This window comes from Rana temporaria, chromosome 5 (genome assembly GCF_905171775.1).
Source record: "Rana temporaria chromosome 5, aRanTem1.1, whole genome shotgun sequence".
NCBI lineage: Eukaryota > Metazoa > Chordata > Amphibia > Anura > Ranidae > Rana > Rana temporaria.
Window position 1 is genome coordinate 157,622,094 of NC_053493.1, and position 15,699 is coordinate 157,637,792.

A 15,699-nucleotide genomic window follows, 5' to 3' on the forward strand; every position below is an offset into this window, starting at 1 on the left:
AAGGAGCACCGTTCAATCATCGTCCAAAAATGGAAAGTGTATTGCACAACAGAAAACATACCAAGACATGGTCGTCAACCAAAGCTGACAAGCCGGGCAGGGAAAGCATTAATCAGAGAAGCAGCCAAGAGGCCCATAGTAACTCTGGAGGAGCTGCAGAGATCCACAGCTCAGGTGGGAGAATCTGTCCACAGGACAACTATTAGTCGGGCACTCCACAAATCTGGCCTTTATAGAAGAGTGGCAAGAAGAAAGCCATTGTTGAAAGAAATCCATAAGAAGTCCCATTTGCAATTTGCGAGAAGCCATGTGGGGGACACATGTGGAAGAAAGTGCTCTGGTCAGAGGAGACCAAAACACCTCAGCAGTGCCACAGGCACTGCAATTACAACTGCAAGCCATGTGAGGGACACAGCAAACATGTGGAAGAAAGTGCTCTGGTAAGATTTAACCTGAATTTAATTTCTTTGCCTAAAAGCAAAATGCTACGTGTAGCGGAAAACTAACACAGCACATCAACCTAAATACACTCCCCCCCCCGCCCGTAAAACATGGTGGTGGCAGCATCATATTGTGGGGAGGCGTTTCTTCAGCAGGGATAGGGAAGCTGGTCAGAGTTGATGGGAAGATGGAAGGAGCCAAATACAGGGCAATCTTAGAAGAAAACCTGTTAGAATCTGAAAAAGACTTGAGACTGGGGCGGAGGTTCACCTTCCAGCAGGACAACGACCCTAAACATACATGCATAGCTACAAAGGAATGGTTTAGATCAAAGCATATTCATGTGTTAGAAGGGCCCAGTTAAAGTCCAGACCTAAATCCAATTGATAATCTGTGGCAAGACTTGAAAATTGCTGTTCACAAATGCTCTCCATCCAATCTGACAGAGCTTGAGCTATTTTGCAAAGAAGAATGGGCAAACATGTCACTCTAGATGTGCAAAGTGTAAGGGGTTAGCTCGGTAGCGGGGTGTGTGACCTCCTGAGTGGGTTCACTACACACTGAATTATACAGAGAGGCAGCCGTGGGTGGTTGAAAAACAAGGGTAATGGTTTATTCTTCCATATTGCTGGAAACAAGTGCAAGCATCAAAACAGCATAAACAAAATAAAACATAAAATAAACCCTGGCCACTTGGGCCGTCTACCTTCACAACACAGGAACCTACCTATGGAGTCTGGCACAGCCTACTGCTGGGCAGACACTGCTGGTCTTCCAGCAGAAAACATTAGTCTTTTTGATTTTCTTATCACACAGCAAAGATATCAACAACCACTTCACCTTCAGAAGTCTTCCTCAGGTCACTGCTCTCCTTAACTCAACAAGCCTCAGGATGCAGCATTGAGCAGCAATCCTCAGGACAACTTGTAGAGGCCTTAATTTCCTCATTCTGAACAGCTGAAGCTATCCAAAGTCCTTAAACCTTTCTGGCTACCTCTGCAGCTGACGCCTGATCGTAATTGGTGAATTTTCTAAACAAGGCAGAAATGTATCTCCCGTCTGTGACAACACCCCTCAAATTTACCTGACTTCCTGTCACAAAAGCTAGTAGAGAATCCAACACCCAAATAGACTTGCAGCTGTAATTGCAGCGAAAGGTGGTTCTACAAAGTATTGACTCAAGGGGCCTAAACACAAATGCACGCCACACTTTTCAGATATTTGTAAAAAAAAAAAAAAAGAAACCTGAAAACCATTTATCATTTTTCTTCCACTTCACAATTATGTGCCACTTTGTGATGGTCTATCACATAAAATCCAAATAAAATACATTTATGTTTTTGGTTGTAACATGACAAAATGTGGAAAATGTCAAGGGGTATGAATACCTTTTCAAGGCACTGTAACTAAAAGGGAAAATAATGTCATTTATTGGCAAGAGCATATTGTATGTTTATTTAGTAGCTGTAAATGTACTCTTTTTTTTTTACCACGAATGATGTACATAATTTGCATAAATCACTGTATACGTAAACTGCACAAAAACACAACTACTTTCCTTGAATACTCATTCTGATGAGATGCAACACAAGTATATACTGTATTTGTATAAGTTCACCACAGTTGCATTAGTGAAAAGACCCCATAACCAATACTGTCAGAAATTAGGAGTAAGTTTGATTAAAATGTTTGTTGATGCAAATAATCCCCTTGCAACCACAACCATATATTAGTTCATGGAAATGCAATGCGCATTACAGATATTCTTAAAGAGCAACTCCAGCCTAAATGGTAACAGTTTCCTAAACTACAGTAATCAGCAGCTATAAAATTAAATAAAATCTCCAAATTGTTACTCTCATAGGACCAGTTTCTGCACCAGCTTCTGCATTTACCAGGATGACTGAATTCAACACAGTCAGATAAAACAGAATAGAGGAGAAAAACCCCAAGATTTTCTAAATTTGGCATTCAATGTGACATACAACACAAATATAGTTTAGACAGCTGTGAAGAAGGTGGTCTGCCATTGTTACTTAACTAGATACCGTATATACTTGGGTATAAGCCAAATTTTTCAGCAAATTTTTTTGTGCTGAAAATGCCCCCCTCGGCTTATACTCGAGTCACATTTTTGCGCCTAATCTCCCAGAATTTGGGCACCCCGTACTGGCCAAACTTGGCACACATGTAGCCCCACTCTTCCTTTATAAATGTGCAAAGTTTGTTGTCCGGGGGACCTACGGCCGGGGAGCACCGATTTTTCAAAGCCGGGCACCCCTTCCATAGACTCCTATATTAAAGGGTAATTTCTCTGGTGAATTTAGGGACCCGGTACTGGCCAGTCGTAGGTCCCCTGAACCCGGATCTTGGCACACATGTAGCGCCCTTTCTCCTCTACAAGTGTGCAAAGTTTGTTGTCTGGAGGACCTACACAGCTGGGGAGCACCGATTTTTCAAAGCTGGGCACCCCTTCCATAGACTCCCATGTTAAATATCAGTCTAGTCACGGGAACAGTGAGGCATGGGCACAGTGAGGCATGCAGATGGACACCATAGGCTTATACTTGAGTCAATACGTTTTCCCAGTTTTCTAGCGTAAAATTAGGTGCTTCGGCTTATATTCAGGTCGGCTTATACTCACGTATATACGGTAATCAAAATTGGGAGCATATCTACCTATACTGTAAATTATGGCCCCCTAGGTAGTCCTCTTTGATGTAGGATGGGGTAAGGAGACATGAGTGGGTGGGGTTTAATGACGTAGTGGAAGTGCATTATAGGAGAATATGTAAATTGGAACAAACGCTGCTAGAAGCCCATTACATCCTGTGCCTGATACAGGTGCATCATAAAATGTGTGTTAAAGTGGAACTTCACTCTCCTAATCAACATTGATTATTTGTAATCCTCATGCTAGCATTAGTAAATAGATGGGAAAGTATATCATATTTACTTGTTCTAAACTTTTTTTTTTTTTTTTTTTTTTACTTTAAGTTACTTACTGGTTTCTTGCCTAGGCAGATGATGTCATACATCCCAATAGTCTTCAGGAAGGTATGAGAGGTTTTCTCAGCTAAGCACTCTCCTGCATGAATGCTTGAGCTAAGGGCAGATGGATTCCAGAATGTAAATGTTACATTAATGATTTTCCCTTACTCATAAAGCCACGGCTAAAAATGCCGGGGGGGGGGGGGGGGTTGTATTTCAAATTGATTGTTTAACAAAATAAAGCGTGAAGACATGGGAGGAGGGGGAAGTTGGATTGGAATATTAAAAATTAATTGTATGTTTTTGGTTTGTGGTGCTTAGATGCAGTGAAGATCCGCTTTAAACAACAGCGCAGGCGCACTTTAGCAACGGCGATCGTGCAGTTCCTAATGGAGGCTGTGCCGTGACTGGCGGCTCCTGCGCGCATCCGTGGGAGTGACGTAATCGTGGCTCCGGCCAATCACATCGCTGGAGCAACAATACCCGGAAGTAACACCCGGGAGAGATGTCGGCCGCCCGATCGGTGAACGAGGACGGCTGCGGGGGCTACGATCTGAGGTGAGTATTATACTAGCTCATTATGCCTTTGTCTTGTAGGTGGTGTTTTTTTTTTTTTTTTTTAGTGGGTTTACTTCCTCTTTAAGGGATAATGGCAGATAACTCTACAACTTTTCAGGCACTAATCCCTCTTGTTAAAGTATTGCACTATATTAATGAAACATTTTGCTTCTGACAGCAACTCGTGCACCAAATTCAGGTACTTCTAAAATGCAACACTTTTACATTGTGGTGCAATTAACACGCCCAATTCCAAATAAAATACTGACAGAACAGTTCATATGCTTAGGAAAATGGAGCTAATTAACATCAACTCTCTTGGCATACAAAGAGAGAAACTGGCACAAACAGATTTTGCTCATGTACCTCACATGCATTCTAAAAGTGGCACAGCATGAACGCATGCAAGACACTCTAATGCCGCACACACCATCACTTTATGTGATAAAAAAAACGAAATTTTCTGTGAAGTAAAAAACAACGTTTTTGAAACTTCAATTTTCAAAGATGAAGTTGCCTACACACCATCGTTTTTTTTCACAATGCTCTAGCAAAGTGAGGTTACGTTCACCACTTTTTTCCATTGAAGCTCGCTTCATAACTAGCTTCTGGGCAAGCGCGGGTTTAAAAACGTCGTTTTTTTGCTACACACGGTCAATTTTTGTGAAACAAAAAATTACGTTTTAAAAAACAAGACATAAAACAACGTTTTCCCCCCACACGCGGTCATTTAAATTGACGTTTTTAAAAATGTCGTTTTTTTTCATCACATAAAGTGATGGTGTGTACGCGGCATTACAAAATCTGTCTGCACCAGTCTGACTTCCAGTGACTGAATGCTACAATCTGTGTGTGTGTTAGGATGCTGATCACAGTATAAAGACGCCTAATGCCCGTACACACGATATGAATATCGTACGAAAACCGTCGTCCGAGGAAGAATCGTACGATAATCAGATTGTTAGTATACTATAGAGCTTTCGAGAGCCAATCACGACAAATTCATCCGATATTATCCGACCGGACAAGCACGAAAATTTTCCTCATACGATACCAGATCGTATGATTTTCGTTTAGCCAGTACAGTTGTCCAAAAATACAATACAAAGGCACTACAACACATGACATCACTTCCGATTTTATTTTTTTATTTTTTCTCTGTCGTACGAGAATTTGTGACTTTAGTAACCCATTCAATTTATTTCTTTTTTTACTGCTTTTTACTTCTTTAATTTCGGATTGTGTGTATGGGCCAAAAGTATAACCTTTTACAGTATCATAGTCCACCATTCAAGGCGAGTGTTTCCACCTGGGGAGGATTGTGGCTGCACTGTAATTTTCTCTGATCTATTTCACTTTATATTAGTTTATATACAGTATGTATTAGCAGGAAATTTAAAATGATATTCTACTTTTTATAGAGCTGCACACTTTAAATGAGTTACATATTTTATAAGCATGTTGGTTTTTAGCGCAAACAACCCCAACCTAGTCATTCTTTTTTAGTGTCAGTAACAAGTGTCCCACACACCCCATGAACTCAAACTTTAAAGAGTTTACCCAACTTATATGTAAACTTATTTATTTAGGATTTCTGTGTCCCTGCTGCAGAGAATACCCCATTTAAATCTGCTTGTAGCGATAGGTATCAGAATAGAATGTGAAGAAAATTCTCAAATTTTACAGTTCTCACCACAACAGAAGGCAGGTAATTGGCCTTCAATCAAGGCCCCTATTGCGGTAACAAATTTCTAAATTGCATTTATCCTTACAGGGCCAACTTCGCCATGCCAAAATTTATATATGAAATTTTCCTTGGTTAAGATCTTAAAGTGAAGGTTTTTTACCGTTATGCATTCTATGCATAATACTTACCTGAGCACCAGCTCGGTAAGAATCATACCCGGAAGCCGAGGGATGAAACGGCGATAACGAGGTATGTACGAAAAAAAAAAAAAAAAAACAGCATACCAGCAGTGTAATCGGTCTTCTCAATGTATTGTTAGAATTTTTTTTAGGGTGAACCTCCACTTTAAAAAAAAAAATGAATAGAAATAAAAAGTTAGAAGCAAAACCTGCACCATAAGATTTTTTTTTTTTTTTTTGGTTCACAAGTGTGGGAACGAACATTTTTTTCCCTAGTTCACCTTATAGCCTATTATTAATTAAGGTAAAAAAAAAAAAAATGCAAATGTTTACCTTTATAACTTTTTTTTACACCAAAATTGTTTTTCTTTTTAAATTATTGCCCTGCTGTAATTAAAAGAGAAGTATGGGATTTATTATTTTATTTTCAGTTGTATACTTACCTCTGTGAATGCAGCATCTGTCCGCTGAATCTGTCCCCTGGCGCTTCGGCACAGAGAAGCGCCGGGGACTTCAGGCCACTCTCTGCTGAAATTGGGCACTCTCTGGTGAAAACGGGTCACAGAGTGCAAAACAAACTGCATTCCTGTGATCCATATGAGAAGCCCAGCCAAACAAACTATGGCTGGAATTCTCCTTTAAGCAGCTTTAACTGCAAAACTCTCCCTATATCCAGCACTGTCTGCAATCAGGCTCACTGCTCTACGATCCAGAGCTGTGGCATACTAAGTTAAAGGGGTTGTAAAGGTTATTTTTTTTTTCTTCCCCAAATAGCTTCCTTTACCTGAGTGCAGTCCTCCTTCACTTACCTCATCATTCGATTTTGCTTTTAAAATGTCCTTATTTCTTCTGAGAATCCTCACTTCTTGTTCTTCTGCCTGTAACTCCACACAGTAATGTGAGGCTTTCTCCCTGGTGTGGAGTTTTGTGCTCGCCCCCTCCCTTGAGGGGGAGGGGGCGAGCAGGAGAGTCAGGACACTCTATGTTGCAGATAGAGAAAAGAGCCGTGTGTTAGTGGGCGTCCTGACACTCCTGTTCGCCCCCTCCCCCCTTAAGGGAGGAGGCAAGCACTACATTCCACACCAGGGAGAAAGCCTTGCATTACTGTGTGGAGTTACAGGCATAAGAACAGGAAGTGAGGATTTCTCAGAAGAAATAAGGACATTTAAAAGCAAAATCAAAGGATGAGGTAAGTGAAGGAGGACTACACTAAGGTAAAGGAAGCTATTTAGGGTTTTTTTTTTTTCTTTTACCTTTACAACCCCTTTAAATGACACCAAATGTCCGCCAAGTTCATGTGAGCCCATGGCATGTCATACAGTTCGCCCTGACTCACAGGAGCATGTTGTGTTATGCCATATCAGGGGGGGGGGGGGGAGAAAAGGGGAAGTTAGGGGAAGTTAGGGAGGAGGGGGGGGAGGAGAGAGGGGAGGGAAGGAGAGGAGAGAGGGGAGGGAAGGAGAGGAGGAGGGAAGGAAAGCGAGAGGAGAGAGGGAGGGGGGAGGAAGGCGAGAGGAGAGAGGGAGAGGGAAGGAAGGAAGGAGAGAGGGAGAGGGAAGGAAGGAAGGCGAGAGGAGAGAGGGAGAGGGAAGGAAGGAAGGCGAGAGGAGAGAGGGAGAGGGAAGGAAGGAAGGCGAGAGGAGAGAGGGAGAGGGAAGGAAGAAAGGAAAGAGAGGGAGGGAAGAAAGGAAAGAAAGGAAGGAAGAAAGGAAGAAAGGAAGAAAGGAAGAAAGGAAGAAAGGAAGAAAGGAAGAAAGGAAGAAAGAAAGAAAGAAAGAAAGAAAGAGAGAGATGCATGATTTCATAACCATAGGCGTATTACCAGACAAGAAACAGGAAGTGGGCTGTATAAGGTATTTATTGGTAGAAAAAATAATGTTTTACTATCCAAAGTTAAAGGGCAGAGGATTTAATAGATGGTAAGTTAAAAAAAATGACTGAAGTTCCACTTTAACCACTTCCATACTGGGCCTATTCTGGCACTCCTCTCCTACATGCAAAAATCATAATTTTTTGCTAGAAAATTACTCAGAACCCCCAAACACTATATATGTTTTTTTAGCTGACACCCTAGGGAATAAAATGGCAGTCATTGCAACTTTTTATCTTGCACGGTATTTGCGCAATAGTTTCATGAATTAAAAAACAAAACAGTAACGTTAGCCCAATTTCTTTGTATAATGTGAAAGAAGAAGTTACGCCGAGTAAATAAATACCTAACATGACACGCTTTAAAATTGCGCACTCATGGAATGGCGCCAAACTTCAGTACTTAAAAATCTCCATAGGCATCGCTTATTTTTTTTTTAACAGGTTACCAGTTTAGAGTTACAGAGGAGGTCTAGTGCTAGAATTGTTGCTGGCGCTTTAACGCACGCGGCGATACCTCACATGTGTGGTTTGAACGGCGTTTACATATGTGGATGGGACTTCTGAGCGCGAGCTACCGGGGATAGGGGCATTTAAAAAAAGTTTTTTTATTATTTTATTTTTTATTTTGAGTGAGTGAGAAACTTATATAGCGCAACACATGCAAACTGAATCGCCTCTGGGCGCTTAGTATCCTTTCCCTACTGTACTTTTGCCCTCAGAAAAGATGGGTTTTGATTTTTTTTCTGAAGGCCAGGTGATTCACCTCCAACCGAATGCTCGTTGGTAGAGCGTTCCATAGTCTAGGTCCTTTGATTCCAAATCTTCGTTCTCCTTTGGACTTGTATCTGGCTTTGGGTATCTGGAGTAGATTTTGGCTGGTGGATCGCAGAACGCGATTGGGGTTGTGACATTTTAATTTTTTGCATAGATATTGGGGGGCATTTCCTTGAACACACCTATGTGTCAGACAGAGTGCCTTAAAAGTGATTCTGTCTTTTACTGGCAACCAATGAAGGGATCTCAGTGAAGGTGAGATTGATTCCCATGTTTTTTTCCCAGTCACGAGTCGAGCGGCCGTATTTGGAACGACTTGCAGACTAGGGAATTGGTATTTTGTGAGTCCGAGGTAGAGGGCATTTGCATAGTCGAGTCTGGAGTTGATAATTGTACCCACCACGACTGCTATGTCTTCTTTCGGGATAAAGGGACTTAATACTTAATTTATTTGTACACTTTTTTTTACATTTTTTTTTGATCACTTTTATTCCTATTACAAGGAATGTAAACATCCCTTGTAATAGGAATGGTTTGTGACAGGTACTCTTTATGGAGAGATGCGGGGTCAATAAGACACCACATCTCTCCTCCAGGCTGGAAAGCATGAGATTGTGAAATAAAATTCACGGATCTCATGCTTTCAGCCGCGGTTGCTGCTTTGTTTACATTCGGGTACCCGGGCGTGACGTCATAACATCGCGCCCGGGCTTCCGACGATCATAGAGATGACTGGTGACGGCAGATCGTTTCTCCGGGTCTCCGATGGCACACAAGAGCCCGGAGAAGCACCGGATGGCGGCGGGAGGGGATGTACCCTCCCGTCGCCTATAAGAACGATCAAGGCCTTATAAATTAGTAAATTGACTGTGTTTAGGCTTCTCTTTCCATAGCTCATAAACAAAGACTAGTGTTTGCCTTTCCTAAAGACAAGTAGCTGTGTATTATTGATTCAGAAGCACTGAGAATTAGGACTGTGCAAAGACTTGTCAAGGAAATGTTAGAAGCATTCGCACATTAACAGAAGTAATAGGTTACAAGAAAAAAATTAAGGAAACTCCACATAAAAAGCACACAGTAACAATACGATTAGTGCTGGTTACTAATACAGGAGGCACTGAATTACTACTAGAGGGGTCTAGAAGCAATTCTAGAGTAAGTACACTTCAGGCACTGCTGAAAGGAAAGGCAGGACTCACCATACTGTCACTCTGTGGCTTAGACCATTTGGTATGGTCCAAAGCAAAAATAGTGTACTCAGAGAGTAAAGCAGGCTCTGCTATCATCCCGGCCAGAAGCTGACATTCAATGCAATGGAATGAGATAAATCATCATCATCAGACAGCAACAAACAATGGAATGTGCATTTAACAATATGCTTCCAAGTTAATGAAGGATTTCACATTTCACCACAAAACAAGCATGTAGAAAAATCAGTTACAAAAGCATGTAGAAAAATCATAGTAAAAAAAAAAAAAAGATACCTATACGGTCTGCTCTTGTTTAGAAACTGTACAATTAATTTTCCCTGGGCACATGTTCACAAACATCCATGAATTAATGTATTCAAATATATAAAGAAACAGAATAAAAAAGGAAAAAATGTATAATATATACTGTGCACATGTATGTATGAACAAGTACAGGGTATACAGGGGTCCCAAAAGTCTGGATCCATAGGCATCAAGTTATTAGAAGTCATAATATACATCCCTTTGGTAGTGTATCAGAATCAGCCCAGTACAACCATCTCAATCATGTAACAGATTTTTGGGACACCCTGAATATTCATACACATACCCACACATAGTTTAGAGTGCATGGGATTTGATCTTCTTTCAGGTTTTTCTTGCTCTCCGCGTTTCCCCATCACTTTTTACCAGCTGCATTACTGTGAAGATTTTGCTATTGTCCCTTTCTGCATTCATTATACATTCATTTGGGAAATTTGCTAGAAATATAATATAATAATAATAAATGCACCTATCTGCACAAAGTCCAATGAGAGTGTTTCAGGGGCATTAAAGCGGAGGTTCCGCCGATTTTTTTTTTTTTAAAGCCAGCAGCTACAAATACGGCAGCTGCTGACTTTTAAAAAATTGACACTCACCTGTCCAGTGCACCCGCAATGTCAGCAGCCGAGGCTGAGCAATCGCTCTGTCCTCAGCTGCCCCGCCACCATCCTCGGTGAGGGAATCAAGCAGTGAAAGGTGCCAAATGTGACACCGGGGGCGGGGGGAGTGATCCAAAAAGCGGAGGTTCACTTTTTGTGTGAACCTCCACTTTAAAGGGGATTAACTGCACTGACTTCTGGATTAAACCAGAACTGTTAAAGGATCACTAAACAAAAAAAATGTATTAGCTAAAATGACCTGCGGTATCCTCTAAACTCATAATAGTTTATTGATTTTTTTTAAAAATTAGTGAAAAGTCATTCAATTCAATCCCATCTCTTACCTGCGTCTAGCTGGTTTTGTTTCAGTCTTTTACTTCCTGATCCTAGCCGCTCGTTCGTGAGAGCGACGTTGCCGTCATTGCGGGAACTACATTTCCCAGTATGCTTTGCGAATCGAGCATGCGCAGTTACAAAAAAACGGGACGCGCACTCTGTTCAAAAATTTGAATAGCCCGCCCACTATACCTCCCAACGATGAATATTACAATTATTCGACCCACCCACCCACCCACACAGCCAGCTAGCCAGACACAGCAGCAGCAGACAGACAGAAGAAACGAAAGTTATTCAAAGGGAGGCGGTACTATGGTCTTAGCCACACAATGCTCACACCCCTTCAATTCTCTAGTACACGTTCACACGCAGTGCTGTAGTTCAGAGAACGGGGACGAGCAGGACTTTGACCACAGTGAGAAGCTCCCATGAGATTTTTACTATGGAGCCAGACAACCAGGAAGTGAGGAGTTCAGCAAAGCATTGCAGCTACTTCAAAGCAAAAACGGACAATGAGGACAAGACTGCTAAAGGTAAAGCAAGCTATTTAGCCAAACAAATTTTTTCCTTTAGTGATCCTTTAAGTTAAGTGGAAAAATAGCGCTGGACCCATAGGGTTATCTCACAGGTATTGCTAATCTTAAAGTATTGATGCGAATGTAAAATTTGGTTCCTAGGCAGACAGCTTTTAAAACGCAGAGGATTTCCATGGTCTTCTTGGCTTGTAGTGTAATGTAACAAAGAACTGAAATTGAAGTGCCACACCACTGCTAAAAGATCCAGATACAACAAAAGTCAGGGGGTTGGAATTCCAAAATGTTTTCAACGCATTTCGGAGGTCCAAGAGCACCCCTTCATCAGGGTTTTACCGACAACAATGTGAATAGACAAGAAAAGTATTGGACCTTTACTTTTCCTGTGCGATTACAAGCCCAGGCATTAAAGTTAGTGTTCGGCCAAATAAGTCTATGCCAGCCCCTCTATTAGAGCTTGGCATAAAACACTGTGCAAGTCTTTTTTTTTGTGTTTATAAAAGCTTGTAAATATTTCGATTTAAAGCCGTCTTCAGGCTGGCCGAGTGACTCGCAGCCGCTGTACAGCTCCCATGAATCGCTTCTGCAGGACGGGCAGAGATCTCCCTCTGATGTCAGCTGGGGTGGCTACATGACCGCTCAGCCCCTCCCACATTAGCCCTGTAAACGGGCTGAGAGTCACGTGACCGGCCTGAAGACTGCTCTAAAAAGGTATTTACAAGCCTTGTTTTTATAAGACTAATACAGTGTGGTATGCAAGGCTATAATAGAGGGGCCCAGACACAAAACACAGAGCTGACAGGCAGGGGGTGAGGGGGAGAGATGAGAGCAGAGCAGATGGAGGGACGTACACAGGCCGTGGTGGTCAGCAGCCCTGGATTTTGTGGTAATCATAGAGAGGGGGACACAGAAAGTGGCAAAAAGACAGTTTTTTTTTTTTTTACAGCTTAGGGAGGGGCAGATTTCATAGCACAAGCACATACAGGATCTGTATTTTTTTTTTTGGGGGGGGGGGGTTAACAAACACTTAAAAGATTCAGTTTACTTCTAGTTCATTCATAGTGTTAATAATAAAGCTCCAATGAAGGTGGGTGTTTTTGGACCCAGAAACATGTTGGATACTTTTTGGATTATCCCCCTGACTTTTATTGGAATAAGGTTGCATCTGGACCTCTTATGGTGCTTCACTTTTAAATATTTTAATTTGGTATGGTGCTTCAATTTAAATTTCTGTTGGATTAATCCAGAAAAGAACAAAATAGAATTAGGACAGCCGCACTACAATCCAACGTAGCTTTATTGTAAAAAAAAAAATGGAAACAGGCACTACAGTCACAGTAACGAAACCTAGGACAGCCGACGCATTTCACACTAACTTAGTGTTTACTCAGTTTCGTTGCTGTGACTTGTAGTGCCTGTTTCCAGTTTTTTACAATAAAGCTACATTGGATTAGAGTGCGGCTGTCCTAATTATCTTTTGTTCTTAATTGGCATGTGCATTGCCAGCACCCTCGGTTCCTGAGAGGAAGATTACAACCAAGCAGGACCTGCCTGGAGTGGTAGTGGAATTTTTGTCTCTTAATAGTTTTTGGATTAATCCAGAAGTCAGTGCAGTCAATTTTCTTGTAACAAAGTAAAACGAAATAAAAGTAGTGCACACATTGGTTTTCTGGCTAATGTAGAAGTATATTATGACATTAAAAGCTCAACATTTCTTATTTAAATAACACCTTTTCTCGGTAGAAGAAACTAAAATTGGTTTCCAAAGGCAAAAAAAGTAACAAAATGCCAATGTTACCTTCCATGTCTGAGAAACCTCCATATTTCCATCCTACTGTACATGTGATTCTCTGCCTTGGCTCTTACAAGGGACCCCTGAGGGCAGAAATATTTGAACTGCTACTGCAGACTTGTTCTAAAACGTGTAGGGATCCTGATCTGCCATTCTCATCCTTCAGTAACAGCCCAACTAATTACTGACCCAGAGCAAATATGCAGTAGTAAATTTGTATAATTGTTCTGGGTCACTGAAGCAAGCAGTGAAGCATATGCTGGCAAGAGATTTGATGAATGTTGTTAAGCTTCAATGAATAACACAGATTTACCAGTTGTGGAATAGGGCCCCCCAAAATAATGTGGAAAAGCACATCACTGCAATGCAGATCTACTGAAGTTCAGGAATCAGGACAAATGACATATGCAATAATAACCAAATTCTTGGAAGTGAAAATATTACAAAAACACATTTAATAAGAGATCTATGGGTCTTTTGTATTTTTGCAGATTCATATTTACATCTGTCCCTTGTCGGCTTCAACACAGAGAACCGAGCGATCAAACACCACCAATCGGTCAGTTCTCAAATCTTCCTGAGCACAGCTCTCTGCTCTGCCCCCCTATGCTCATTAAAGCGCTGAGCTGTGGGGGTAAGTGTGGCCGGCTCAGGCTCATAACAGCTCACCGAGAGGCAGAGCCGGGTGCCGGTGTTCTATCGTGAAGTGCCCGCTATCGAATAGTGCCCGGGACGAACTGCGCATGCTCCCTACTTAACAGCACAACAGCTGAGTTTACGATCAGACGGCTAGACGGCGCCCTGCACACAATAGGCAACTAAAGACATTTTTAAGTCAGATTGTGCCTCGCGCTGACAAAGGACATTCATGTAGGCGAGAGGTGAATTTTTACATAAAGTGGGCAGATTTTTCAATGATGGGTAGTGCTGCAAAGATGGGGTGGAATTTTTAACGAGGGTTAAAGGAATCTGCAAAACAAATCTCTGCTATTCTTCCTGGACGCATTTACTCAACTGAAGGGAGGCTTTTTCTATAGCAGATAAAAATTTGTTTTGCAGATTTCTTTGGCCATCGTTAAAAATCTGCCCCCCACCTAAATGAATGTGCCTCGTCAGCACAATCCGACTCAAAAAATGTCTTCAGTCGCCTATTGTGCACAATATAAATAAATGGTGATTCTGCGCAACATATCACACTAATGGAATAGTGATATCACATAAACAAGATAAATGTAAGAGCTGACAAATAATCAGCATATAGTATTAAATGCAAAGAGAATAGTGAGTCCAAATATAAATATATATATACTCAAATAGTGAATAGTGAGTCCAGCCTTCTATGGGTGGTCCCTGATGTTTCCTCTCTTGATCTGATGGATCCTTCCTTAATTGGGACAGATGCTCCTCGAAACCAGATGGACGCGTTACGACACCACGTGTCTTCGTCTGGGGAAAAAAAAGATTCCCCAGACGAAGACACGTGGTGTCGTAACGCGTAGGAATTGGAGGACGTACACCCGGAGTGACGTAAGCTGGCGATTCAAACGCCGCTTGTTTGTTTCCTCGTTGCACTTTTATTTTTCTTTTAATGCAAGTGCAGGTTTTTCCTCAATAAACATATTTTACCTGCACCAAACGTTACCTCACTATGGGAGTCCCCTCTCTCTCTCTCTTATAACCCACATCATCCATCTGGTTTCGAGGAGCATCTGTCCCAATTAAGGAAGGATCCATCAGATCAAGAGAGGAAACATCAGGGACCACCCATAGAAGGCTGCGAGTGACCTGTACATCAATGCCCATTTAGGAGGGCTGAGAGGTAAGAGTCCCGGGAGCTCAGCCAGGGATCTGGTTTATCTTCTATCGCACGGCCGTGCACTCACACCATAGAGCTGGTGCTCACCTTCATCCAGTGCATTCAGAATATCTGCCCTGACAGCTGATTTGTGTTTACTATTGGGATTGAACTTCCATTCCGTTTTTTTTGCACAATATTCTTTATATATTTTTGCACATTCGCCTTATGAGTATTATATATTTTGGACTCACTATTCACTATTTGAGTATATATATATTTATATTTGGACTCACTATTCTCTTTGCATTTAATACTATATGCTGATTATTTGTCAGCTCTTACATTTATCTTGTGTATGTGATATCACTATTCCATTAGTGTGATATGTTGCGCAGAATCACCATTTATTTATATTCCTGTTTTATGTCATGTAAACATAATTAGGTTTTGCTGCACTATATATTTTTGGTGGATTCACTCATTTAGGATCCATTTTAGCGCAAAAGCACTTTTCACTTTAGCCTATTGTGCACAGGCGCTGTCTAGCTGACACAACAGCTGATCATAAACTCATCTCTTGAGCTGTTACATAGGGCGCATGCGCAGTTAGTCCTGGGCACTATTC

At 41.5% G+C, this 15,699-nt stretch overlaps 1 protein-coding gene across 1 annotated transcript in view; it reads right to left on the bottom strand.

Moving 5' to 3' along the window:
- GOLGA4 (golgin A4) overlaps nt 1-15,699 on the bottom strand; it is a 157,912-nt gene that overhangs the window by 116,073 nt on the left and 26,140 nt on the right. The gene's annotated exons all lie outside the window — the stretch shown is intronic.